Source organism: Miniopterus natalensis, chromosome 3 (genome assembly GCF_054644295.1).
Source record: "Miniopterus natalensis isolate mMinNat1 chromosome 3, mMinNat1.hap1, whole genome shotgun sequence".
NCBI classification, from domain to species: Eukaryota; Metazoa; Chordata; class Mammalia; order Chiroptera; family Miniopteridae; genus Miniopterus; species Miniopterus natalensis.
In genome coordinates, this window is record NC_142083.1 from 60,274,035 (window position 1) to 60,288,292 (window position 14,258).

Sequence of the window (14,258 nt, forward strand, 5' to 3'; positions counted from 1 at the left end):
AATTCTTCACAAATGTATTGTTTCATTGTCTAAAAGATAATAAAACTTCCTGTTGTGTTCGCTTCTTTGAGTTGTGTTTTATAGGGCTTCTGTGTGTAAAAACTTAAATTTATTTTCCTCCTGTTAATTTGGCTTATGTTAATCAAATTATTAGACCAGCCAAAGAATCTAGAAGGAAGAAAGGAAAATTTTTTCTACACCTACAGTAATAAAAGTTACATTTTTGTAAGTAGAAATGAAGATCAAGAAAAATATATATGTAAAGTTAAAGTTTTTTGTCCACCATTAAAAAAATCCTGTCTTGATGTTTTTATGAATTTGACTCCAAAGAGAAGGAAATAATATAAACAAATGGGACTACATCGAACTGAAAAGCTGCACAGCAAAGACTACTATCAACAAAATAAAAAGACAAATGTTAGAAGACATTTGCAAATGATATTTCCAATAAGGGATTAATATCCAAAACATATAAAGAACTCATACAAGTCTACAAGAGCAACAACAACAAAAAAACGATTAAAAAATGGGTGGGGGATCTGAATACACAGTTTTCTAAGGAAGACAGATGGCCAATAGGCACATGAAAAGATGCTCAACATCACTAATCATTAGGGAAATGCGACTCAAAGCCACAGTGAGAGATCACCCCACACCTCTTAGAATGGCTGTTACCAGAAAGACAAAACTGTGTTGGCAAGAATGTGGGGAAATGAAGCCTTGTGCCCTGTTAGTGGGTTGTACATTGGTCCGACCACTACGGAAAACAGTGCGCAGGGCCCTCAAACAATTAAGAACAGAGCTGCCGTGTGATCCAGCAGCTCCTCTTCTGGGTCTGGATCTGAAGAATATGAAAACACTAATTTGAAAAGATCTGTGCACCCCTCTGCTCACTGCAGCTCTGTTATTGTAACAGCCGGCCTATGAAACAGCCTAAGTGTCCCTAGAGAGGTGATGGGGTAAAAAAGCTGTGACATACTATGTACAGTGGAATACCACTTGTCCAAAACAGGGTGAAGCTGCCGCTTGTGACAGCATGGCTGGGTCTTGGGGGTGTTCTGCTAAGTGACAGAGGTCAGACAGAAAGGATAAAAACCCCATGATCTCCCTCACATGTGGAATACAGAACAAAAAAAGTGAGTAAACAAAGCAAAACAAAAACAAACCCAGATGCAGACGGCGGAGTGATGGTGACAGAGGGGAGAGGGCGGGGGAGCACAAGCTGGGCAAAGGGGCGCAAACCTACGGTGGCAGGTGACAGCCAGACTGTTGGTGGTGAGCACGTACAGTGTGTGCAGATATTCAGTCATAATGTGCAGCTGAAACTTAGATAATGTTATTAATGTTACAGCAGTAAAATAATAAAATACTTCTGATAGAACTGTGATGTGGCTCATACATCAAGTAACATATTTTCTAAAATAAGGTTTTCTTTGCATCATCTTTTGTCTAAGTCTTACCCATTCCCATATTTGATCCTTACAGTAGTACTCGGGCATTTTCTGAGCAGTGCTGTTTCGGGAGGGAATAGAGGCAGGTGGTAGGCATTGTTTGAGAGCAGCGGAAGGTGATCAGAAACACCTATAGCCACCCAGGCAGGACTAAGGGTGGACACGTGCCTAATGACAGAGAAGGAAAGCCAGGGAGAGGGTTTCTTTGGCAAATCAGGGTATGTAAATGTGGTCATGAATGCTGGGGAATTTAGAAAGCCACGCACATGCCCAGGACAGGACCTGTGTGCTCAGAACTAAATTGAGAAGACCCTAAACTTTCACTATTGGATGACCTATAAACTCAGGCAGGAAGCGAAGGTAGGCAGAGCTGTGCACAGCCTGGCTAAGTGTTAAAGGGGCGCCCAACAGAGAGCCCATCCATCAAGTTAAGCAACTAACTAAATACAAAACCAGAAATCAAACCAGGTCTTGTAATCGAGTTCAGTGTTCCACCATAATGGGACCTCTCAAAGTCCAGAATAGGTGGCACTGGGGCCCAAGACAGCCTGCCCCGAAATAATCTCACAGTGTCATATTGATTCCTTTGAATTAAAGTTACCTGACCAGCAGATTGTGCCAGAAGGGCACCTGGGCCCTTCCCTGTCTCCTTGAATGCAGGAAATAAATCAGCCAGGTGAAAAGTGTCCTCCCACACCCAGAAGACACCACTTACACTGGAGTTAAACAACTCAGGGCCAAAAAAATCTGTGTAATCAAATCTTATTGCCTCTTTTCTAATTTACTATGTTTTTAAATTCCTCATTAACAAATACCCAAACCTTGCTTATATTCCTTTCTAATGAACATTAACTTTTTTTATTTGGTCAGTTTCTCACAAATATATTGTTCCTTTGTCTAAAAAGTATAAAAGGTGCCTGGTTTGATCATTTCTTTGAGCCTCATTTTATGATCTGAGCCTCTTATTGTGGTCCTCCCATGGGCAAGTTATTAGATTGTTTTTTCTCCTGTTAATCCAGTCTTGTGTTAATTGTTTTTGGATTATTATTAGTACAGCCATAAGAACTAAAGAAGAATAGAGGTGGAAAATTCTCCCTCTTCCTGACAATGTTCTAATAATATCTGCTCTTTATAAAAAGAACAATGGCGAACTTGTTGAGCACTTAGTATAACGCCCACATCATTAAGAATTTCAATGCATCATCTCACATGCAACCTCTAAAGTAGGTCCTGGTAGTATCCTCTTTTGTTTTGTTTTTAATCCTCACACAAGGACATTTTTTCCATTGCTTTTTTCAGAGAGAGTGAAAGGAAGGGGGAGAGAGAGAGAGAGAAAGGGAGAGGGAGAGAGAACATCAATTAGTTGCCTCCCGAATGTGCCCCAACCAGGCCTTGGCAAGAATCAAACCTGAAACCCTTCAGTCCTGGGGCTGACGCTCTAACCACTGAGCTAAAACTGCTAGGGCTGGTAGTACCTCTTTTTACAAATGCAGGAACTAAGGCAGGGAGGTTAAGAGCTCTACCCAAGATCATACAGTTAGTAAGTAGCATAGCTAGGATTTAACTCAGACTTGCTCAATTTTTGCACTTCTAGCTTGTCACCAGGCTAAAGTTTGTCTTGCTTTAGTGACATCCCACAGAAGAACTAAAGGACACCACCGCTCTCACTGATGAGTTGCTTCTCTGCTTAATCTGTACTGGTTTCTGAAAATTGGTAGGTCCTTCCACAGTCCTCACCATTCCCCTCCCTTCTCCAGGTTGGAAACAACCTCTCTCTTTTTCTTTGAGCTTCCATAGCCTTTTATCCTTTCTTATGACATAGACTTCCTACCTCTTTCTATCTTGTAGTTATCTGTAGCATTTAAATTTTCAAAATATACTAGACATCTTGTTTTTCCCCCACTCCCTCTATACATGCCTAGACAAAGACATAATAAATTACACAGACATAATAAACGTGGAATGAATAAATGAATCTTATAAAATTGTGCACCCAATCTTGTCTATGGACTTTATACTTACTCCCTTGTAGCTTATAATTTCAAAACTAAAAGTGACCTTTGAAAATCACCTCAACTAAACCTCTAATTTCACAAAATTTTAAACTGAGTCCTAGAGATGTTTGGTGATTTTCCTAAGGTCGCAGAATGACAGAGCTGGTACTGCACCCAGGTCTTGTCATTCCCAGACTGATCTCCGTCCTCTACTCACCCTGCCCCTTATCTTTCATTCAGCACTGACTGACTCTCCCCTTTCTATCTGCACATGTCTGTACAAATATATACCCGAAACTCTGAGCTCTGTGGCACTTGATAGATCCTACTTTCAGAAAGAAAAATCTACCTGCAAATTTTTATCTCAATCATCTTTTGTCTTCTTCACTGGCTCCAATTCTAATCCTGTTCCCTAGAAATTTCCTATGTTCTAATGCTTTAATTTTTGTGCCTAGGGTATGTCATCTACTACTACTTTTTCCACCGAATCCCAATGTTTTACCTTCAGCCTTGATTTGTCCTTGAAGCTCCAGACCCACATCTCTAATTATTTTATGCATATTGGCACTTGTGTTCCCCAGTGTTGCCTCAAATTCAATACACTGAAAGCTAAATTCATTACAAACTGGCTGCCTTCTCAATAAGGTTAGCATTTTTCTAATCATGTGCAACCAATTTGAAGCCACCTGCAATTTCTCCTCAGGCATCTCAGAGTCAATCAGTTCCTACAGCCCATCAGAAAGAGTCCACCTTGGAGCCTAGAAAACACGGCACTGAATTCCGGTTCCATGGCATACTAATAATGTCTCTGAGCCTCAGTTTCCTCACCTGTGAAATGAGCATAAGGCCCACCTCTCTGAAGGTGTAATGAAATAGTGTCTATAAATAACCCGCAATACTGAAAGTTTTCCCCTTTCCGATCTCCTTCCTGCCACTGGAGTTTAAATTCTCATTGTCTCCCGGGTGAGCAACAAATAGGTTTTCCCTCTAGCCTTGCCCCTTCATAATCCCGCACAACCACGAGAGGTTGCCCTTCTTAACTGTCATTTTATTAACACTGCTTTCCCGTTCAGTTGCTTCATTAGCCACCAATGCCACAGGATTAAGTTCCTACTACCCACTGGGAGCTTGGATCTCCTCCTGGGCCTTCTCTGACTGCTCATGCCACGCTTGTTCCTGCTTTTGCACCTTTGCTCGGGCTTCCCTGCACAAATCCTAACTACCTCTGGGATTTCTAACTCAAGTCCTAAGTCACTCAAAGGGCCAGCGTTCAGGGGCACAGCTCATGTGCTAAGTGCTCTGACGTAGCCGGAGAGGAGCGAGGAGTAAGGAATGCACAGGGCTCTCCCAGCCAGGCTTTCTCAAGCTGTTCCTTCCTGGAACAGCTTCGCATCCACGCTGCCCCCTTTGCCGTCTTACAGAAATAATCACCATCAGATCCTGTGGCCGGTATCTTGGCTTTCTCACTTAACAACTGTGTTTATTATTGTTTCAATAAGACTGTAACCTCCATATAATAGTAGCTAAGTTTTTTGAGTGTTGGCTGTGCGCCAAACACTGTATGAAATAGCTCCGCATATTTTACCAACATTGTTTCATTTCATCCTTACTGAGAACCCATGAGGGTTATTTTATATTTTTTAATTTACTTATAGTATTATGGTATCAAATTATATTATATAATTACATATTATATTATAATACTATACTTTGATATTATAATTATATAGGGGTGGGCAAAAGTAGGTTTAGAGTTGTGAATATACAAAACTTTATTCTTGTATTGTTATTTGTTAAGTATTGTATTATTTTCCATACAACAACTGTAAACCTACTTTTAATAATTATGCCCCTGTATAATTATTAAGATAGTAACTTGTTAAGATCATAATTTTACAGTGTAGGAGAGGCTCTTTTGATAATCAAATTCTCATAGCTAGAAAATGAGTCCAGAACTCTATAATTGCCGCTGAAATACCAACCCTGATGCTAGCACCTATCTAGAGATCTATCTGTCTTGTGAAATGGCTCCCAGCCTCAAATAAACCTAGACTTGTAAGACTATTGATAGAATCTCTCCACCCCTAAATCAGATTCTACTGGAACCTGATTAAAACTAATTTTAAACAAAAATCTAAAGGTTACTAAACAAAGCCTATTTATGGCTATTGTAAAAATGTATTCATGCGACCTAACCTGTTGTTAGAGGAAAACTTTCCATGCCTCCTTCCAACATGCAGTGCCCAGGGAAAATATGTGTTTGAAATACCGACTTATTTAATTACTGGTTTCGTCACAGGATTCCTTTATCCAACAATGGAAATATAGGGCCCAAGTACATTTTACTTCTTTAAAAAGACCTGCGACGCTCTGCAACTAGTGAGCCAATGACTTTTTCAGGCTCGCTGAAGTAGTTCTCAGCCAGGCAGAAAAGAAAGATCTATGGCTTGGGTCTTGGGGAAAAAATAAACTTGGTATGATCAAGCTTTGGATAAAAAAAGAGGTCAGTTCTCATTTACAAAGTTTGACGTAATCACTCTGGAAAAATCCACAACACTGACATCACTCTCAACCTTTAACAAACTAAAGAGATGGTAAGTAGAAAAACTATCTGCTATATAAATTTGGGTGTAGCAATTTCTTGAATTGGATCCTAAAACTAAATTAGGTTCCTTCCAAGGACAACAAAAAGGCTCTGCTCATGATGGCTCTGTAAAAATATCTAACTCAAAACAAAATTGAAATGTTTATAGTGACATGTATCTATGCACACAATATAGCCAAAGAGGGCAGTGTCTGATGATTCTGCTCATCTCTGTTCTTTATCAAAATACTCACTTTTAAAAGCTAAGGTTAAAAAAAAGAAAGAAAGGAAGAGAAGTCAGAGACTGAAAGAAAATATTTGCTAAACAAATATACAAAAAAAGAAAAAACAATCTGTTAAACTTAATAAAAAAAATAAACAACCCAATTAAAAAGTGGGCAAAAAATCTAAACAGACGCCCAAACATCTCACCCCAAAACATATATAAGATGGCAAACAGGCATATGAAAAGATGCTGAACATCATATGTCATTGGTGGTTACAAATTAAAACAGCAAAGAGACACCACTACATACCTATTAGAATGGCCAAATCCAGGACACTGAATGCAACAGGAACTCTCCATTGCTGGTGGGAAAGCACAATGAATGGCACAGCCACTTTGGAAGACAGTTTGGCAGTTTCTTAAAAAAACTAAGTCTTACCATACAATCAAGCAGTCATGCTCCTAAGTACTTACTCAATTGAACTGAAAAATTATGTCCACACAAAAACCTGCACACAAATATTTATGGTAGCTTTATCCATAATTGCCCCCAAATTAGAAGCAATGGAGATGTCCTTCAACAAGTGAATGAAGAATCAAGCTGTCGTACCTACATACAAGGGAATATGACTCAGTGACAAAAAAGAAATGAGCTATTCAGTAGCAAAAAGACATGGAGAAGCTTAAATGTTTATTGCTAAGTGAAAGAAATCAGTCTGAAAAGGCCACATACTTTATGACATTCAAGAATTGACAACTCTATGACATTCTAGACGAGGCAACACAGTAGAGACACTAAAAAGATCAGTGGTTGCCAGGGTTTGAGAAGTGGGAAAGAGGGAGGGGTGAACAGGTGGAGCGCATGGGATTTTCAGGGCAGTGAAACTATTCTGTATGATACCATAATAGTGGATGCATTACATATGCATTTGTTAAAACTTGTGGACTGGACAACACATAAAAAACAGAAGTTAATGTAAAGTTAGGACATTAGTTAATAATAATGCATCGATACTGGTTCATTAACTGTAACAAATGTAGCACACTAATGCAAGTTAATAGGAAAACTGGCAGGGAAGTAGAAAAGTATATGCGAACACTATACTACCGGCTCAATTTTCTGTAAATATAAAACTGTTATTTTAAAAAGTCTCTTAAAAATGCATTTTTCTCTTATCTCTCTTCTCTAATATTAACATCTTCTATAACCATAGTAAAGTGAACAAGAACAGAAAGTAACTCTGGAAATAATATTATTAACTAAACTACAGACTTTATCTGAATTCACCATTTTTCCCACTGATGCTCTTTTTCTGTCACAGGATATTATCCAGGATCTCTCATTGCATTTAGTTGTAAAATTCTAGTTTTATTTCTTTCAAGAGAACTGATAAGTTATTTTGTAGTCTGTCCTTTAATTTGGATTTATCTTACATTTTCTCATGCTTGAAATGAGGTTATGCATTTTCACAAGAAATTCACGAAAATGGTATTGTCTTTCTTTTTTTTCCAAGGGATTTATAACATTGTTATGTCTTATTATTGCTGATGTTAGTTACTTGAGGAAGATGGTGTCTGGTGAGTTTCTTCTCTGGAAAAGAAATACTGAAACTGTGCAAATTCTATTTATCCTCAAATTTTTACCCCCTAATTTTAGTATTTATTGGTGCCTGCAAAAAGTATTACCGTGATATGTGCCCAGTGGTAATTCTCTATTTCTGTATTTCTTTTTAAATTACTAATTGGAAAATTGTAAGAATAATTTTTCCTTTTTATTTATATAAGAATAAACTCATGTATAAAAAGGCACATTTAATTGTTGAGTCAAAATTTACAAAAAGATATGACATTTATGAATATCTATGCAACCAGGAACACAGCAATGACCTTTATAAAGCCAAAGTACTCAAGATGCAAAGATACAGACATAAGCTAATGATAGGAAATTTTAACATGCCATTCACAGTAAAAGACAGGTAAAGTGGACAAAAATAGGTAGTAATACTAAAGAGCTAAACAACATAAATGATCATATAGGTTTGATGTGTATATATAAAGTGTTATATCCTAATACTAGAGACTAGATCTTCTCAATATACCACTGGAAAAATATATATAAATCAAATGCTTGCAAATATTGATCATATATTAGTTTAGAAAGTTGATACCTTTTTTATAAAGCAGAGATATTATGAACAGTACTCTTCAACCACTATGCAGTAACACTAGAAATTATTTTTAATACATTGTCAAAGGCCCTTTCACCAAAAAAATCAATAATATTTTCTACTAAATAGGTCTCATTAAAAAAAGGAAATAAAAACTGAAATAATGATAACAAAAAACTACATATTATAATTTATGACATACATTTAAAACACTGTGGAAGATTCATAGTATAAACATAAAAGAATTAAAATTAATTAAATTTCAAGCTTAGAGAAAACAAAGTAAGCAAAAAGAAAGCATAAAAGCAAAAGAATAATGATAAAAGCAGAATTAATAAAGTAGAGAAACAGATTAGACATAATTTTGAAAAGATTAACAAAATAGACAAACCACAAGATAATTTGATCAAGAAACAAAAGGAAAAGAAAAAATACACAAAATAAAAAATGACAAGAGGTACACAGTGAAACAGAAGAAATTTTAGAAGGTGTATAAGAGGCCATTTTTCAGAGTTCTATGATAAATTGAGTTATTTACTAGTGAAATAGAAATTAACAAAAGTCAATGGAAAATACCATTTGAAATTGAAAGCTTAAACACGCTAATTTTAGTAGAAGAAACTGAAAAAGTTATCAAGGAACCATCCCACAGAAGCATGGGCCCAAGGGTCTCACAGGAGAATTCTAAATGCTCAAAGACCAGAGATAGCCCCAATGCTCCATAAATTGTTCCAGAGCACTAAAAATGAAGAAAAACTTCCTGATTGTTTTTTTATAGCAAATATAACTGAATCTTATAGACAGTATAAAACAATTACAAACCAATATCACATAAATACTGATGCAAAATATTAAATAAAATATTAGCAAAGAAGATACAACACCACAGTAAATAATAAGACATCACGATTGGGTGGGATTTATTACATGAATGCAAGGTTGGTTCAGTATTAGGGAATTATTATCATAATATGCCATATTAATAAATCTAAGGAATAAAACATACAATTCTCTCCACAGATGTTGAAAAATCCTTTGACAAAAATTAACACCCATTTCTGACCAAAAAATAAAATAAAAAATCAAGAAAACAAGATTGACCAATACTCTCTTAACATGATTAAATATATAAACCTAAGTTAAACTTACCTAATAAATAAACCCTAAAGATACTTCTATTCAGACTAAGAACAAAGCAAAAATGTTCACAATCTTTACCCTATTCTACCTTATACAGGTGTTATTAGCCAATGCAATTAGACAAGAGAAATATATTAGAAACATAAAAAATGGTTTAAAAATTTAAAGTTGCCCAGCTGGTGTTGCTAAGTGGTTGAGCATCAGCCTAGGATCTAAGAGGTCACAGTTCGATTCCACATGACAGGGTTGAGAGCTCGATCTCCAGTAGCGGGCACGCATGAGGCAGCCAATCATGATGTTTCTTTGTCATCAATGTTTCTATCCATCCCTCTCCCTTCCTCTCTCTCTAAAAATCAATAAAAACATATATTTTTTAAAAATGTAAAGCTACCTCTATTTGCAGACAATATTTCTGTATACCTAGAAAACCCTAGCATATTAATAACACTCGAAGAATTCAGTAAGTTATCAATAACATACTGTTAGATACAAAATTAATATATAGAAATTAATAGTATTTATATATTCAAACAATAACCAGTTATAGGATATAATGGTAGAGGGAAATCCCTCTTTCAAATGCAATAAAAAAGATTAAATACATAGCAACAAAATTGTAAAATATTCAAAAACCCTTATAGGTTAAAGAAAAACTTCAAACCACTCCTGAAAGATATAAGGGTATATCTGAAGAAATTAAAAGACATTTCCTGTTCTTGGATAGGATGACTCAAGATCATAAAAATAAATCAGCCTCCATGATTTATAAAGCTGATACCATTCCAATAAAAATACCCACAAGAATTTATACAGCTAGACAAGTTAATACTAAACTTTATATGGAAAAGTAAACATGCAAGCCAGGACAAAACTGAAATAGAAACTCTATTAGGCTCTCTCCCTCTCCTTTCCTCTCTCTGAAATCAATAAAGATATATTTTTTAAAAAACTCTATTAGGAACACCTCATCTTACTAGACATTAAAATATATTATAAAGTCTCTGTAGTTAAAACAACATAAGGGCAGAGCATGAACAGATGAACAAACAAACAGAATAGAATATAAAGTCCAGAAACAGATGTACTTTTGCATATGAAAATTTAGTATATGATAAAGGTGACATCTCAAATCATGGAGGGGGAAACATACTCTTTAAATGTGCTGGGCAACAGGTTTGTTGCTCAGAAAATGACAAAATGAAATACATACCTCAGACCATTTTTACTCAAGAATAAACTCTAAATGTATCAAAATCTAAATGTAAAAAAAGAAGAAAGGGAAACTGAATAAGTCCTAAAAGAAAATATAGATTAATTCCTTTATAGCCTAGGAGTAGGGAAAGGTTTTCTATGATTAAAAATCTAGAGACCTTAAAATATAAAGCTAATAAATGTGACTAGATAAAAAATTTAAAACCTGCATAGCAAAACAAAAACCCATAAACACATTCAGAAGAAAAGCGTCACTGAAAGAAAATATATGCAACATAGTGTTAATCCCACTAATATGTGAAAACCTCTTAAAAACAGATGGAACCAAGTAAAACAAACAAACAAACAAAAAACCTGATGGAAAAGTGGACAAAAGAAATGACATAGAAAATGCATTTAAAAGATATTAAAATGGCCATCAAGAATTGGATGAAATTTTCACCCTCACTCATATCTATATATATGGAAATTAAAACCACACTGAGATACCATTTCTGACACATGAGATTAAGGAAAATTTAAAGTGTGACAACATATTTTGGCTAGATAATGGGGAAACGGATACTCTGGTGCATTTCCAGTGGTATAAATAACCCTCTGGAGGAGAATTGGGCAATATCAAACAAAAAATAGGTATGCATTTACTCTTTGACCCAGCAGTCCCACTTCTTCGTAATTTACTGTAAAGATATACCTCCCAAAAATGAAAATATGTATTTTCATGGTTACTTATGTTTGTACTTGAAAATATTGAAAAGCACTGACAGCTTCTACAAAGAAATGACTGAATAAAATATAGTGAGAACTCCATATGCGTCCTATGCAGCTACAAAAAGAACGAGAGAGTTCTCCGTGTGGTATGATTTCTGGATGTACTGTTAGGTACAAAAAACCTCACTTATAAAAGAAAAGGGAGTAAGGATGTGGACAAATTCAGAAAATGAGAAGTGACTTGCTATAAGCATTTGAGATACAGTATTTTAGCTGCTGCACAAAGAGTGCAATCCATACCATGCCCTGAGCTGCCTTGGGGGTCTCTAGGTGCTGAGCCAACATCCTGCCCCGCCTCCTCCTGGGGCACCCACGTGGGAGCCTTCTTAATGCTCGACTGCCTGCCTCTCAAGGACCTGTCTGGAAATGAAGAAACTGAAGGGGACCTAGGCTGAATTTCATTGATGATTGGGGGAAGGAAATAATCAGCTCAGTTTGTCGGGGTTTCCCTGCCTCACATCCCTACCATCTTCCTTGAACTCGAGATTTTAAGCGCATCTCCCAGTCCCAGGTTATTCTTAAGTCTGCCCTTTGCTCTTTGCCCTTGCCTTGGTTTCCTAAACCCTGTCATCCCCTGGCTTTGCCACATCCCTAATACAGACTGACGGGGTGCCGAACATGACTGCTTTCAAATGTCCCTAAGCTTCTGAAGCAGCAGAGCTGGCAACAAGCAAATGTTCTGCAATTTAAAACAAAACAAACTAAAAAAGACAACAATTTTAGCTAATCAGATTGGTGAAAATTTTCTAATTTGATTTTAAAAAGTGTTGGCAGTTTTACAAAAGAAAGAGATTCTTATACACTGCCGGAGATATTACCAACTGGTACAGTGCATGGAGGAAAATTGGGCAATATCCATCAAAACTTAAAAAATGCAAGGAATTCTTTTTCTAGGTGTCTACAGTCTAGAAAACTAGCATGTGTTTACAAAAAGGCAAATGTAGAATTAATTTTGTAATCATGAAAGTATTTGTAATAGTAAATAATTGGAACCTTCCATCATTAGAAATTACCTAAATTAACAATTTTATACCCAGATTATCAAATACAATGCAGTAGGGGCAAAAAGCAAATTAAACAATGGCATGTACCATATATTAGAATTTATAAAGAAAAAAGGAATAAACTCACCATAAAAACACACAAACCTAAATATATGTATGATATATTTTATAAATATATATTTATGAACATATAATTATATACATACTTATAATTTGTGTAAATGCATGTATGTGTATATATACATATATGTATGTACAGACATACATACACATATATAACATGAGTCTAAGCTTTTGTATACAAATACATAGAAAATGTTTGGAAGACTACACAGAAAATTGATAGCAATAATTTTCTTTAGAAAGGGACTAATCAAAGGTAACTACTCCGTTTTCTAAATTATTTAAGTTTTATGAAGAAGTATTAGTATTCACATATCGCTTGTGTGATTGAACATTAATAATAAAAAGAACAGTTTCTAAACAAACCTCCCCTAAGTTGTGTGGCCATTTGTTACACAGCAATTGGTAACTAATAGTATTAGCTAATGACTTTATAACACCTTTATGGAGAGTTTGCAGCGATCAAGAAAGAAGGGTAAATTGCAATTGCTTATGGGCAGTCGGGAAGGAAAGAACACCTGATAACTGCAACGTCTTTGCACTTTAATCATGCTTCCGTCTCATATTCATTAGAGGCGCAGAGGGCAGCGGTCAGCATTTCCCCTTCACATCTGGAATCCGATGGGTGCAAGGAGGCTTGCTGTCTGGCCAATCACGCAGCAAGTCAGCTGACGCTGGACTGAACCTCCACTTTTTTCATTTCTACCCCCATGGTTCTGGTCATTAGACCGCCCTACCTCTGCTTATCATTTCTGTTTAACTGTTGGTTGGTGGCCAAGTAAAGAAGGAAGCTGGGAAGCATTCAAGAGTCTAGCTTTTAGGCTGTAATACCCAGTGTAAAAGGGGAGCTATCATGAGAGCTATCAGCTGTTCTGTCACTTGTGCCGTTGTTATTTTATAAGATACTTAGTAAACTGTCATATTATGTACAGACGATGACCTAACTGGCAAACCTCCCATCAACTCGTCTATCAGCTACTTGATAAAAATTGTATTTAATTATTTTCTCATTTTCTTAACCTATAATCGACATACAACACTATATAAGTTTAAGCTGTACAGCACAATGATTTGACTTACATATATTGTGAAACAATTACCACAGTAAAATAAATACAGTTAACATCATCATTCATATAAATACAAAAAATAAAAAAGGTTTTTTTCCCTTATGATGAAAGCTTTTAGGACCTACTCTCTTAACAATTTTCAAATATACCATGCAGCAGTGTTAACTATAGTCATCATGTTGTATATTACATCCCTAGTACTTATTTGTCTTATAACTAGGTTGTACTTTTTTTAAAAATATTTTTTTAATCCTCACTCAAGGATATTTTTTCCATCACTTTTCAGAGAGAGTGGAAGGGAGAGAGAGAGAGAGATCTATTTGTTGCCTCCTGCACATACTCGGACCGGGGCTGGGAGTCAAGCCTGCAACAGAGGTACATGCCCTTGGCTGGAATTGAACCTGGAACCCTTTAGTCTGCAGGCCTACACTCCAACCACTGAGCCAAACCGGCTAAGGGAAAGGTCATACTTTTTGACCACCTTCATCTAATTCCTCCCTGTCCCCCCACATCCT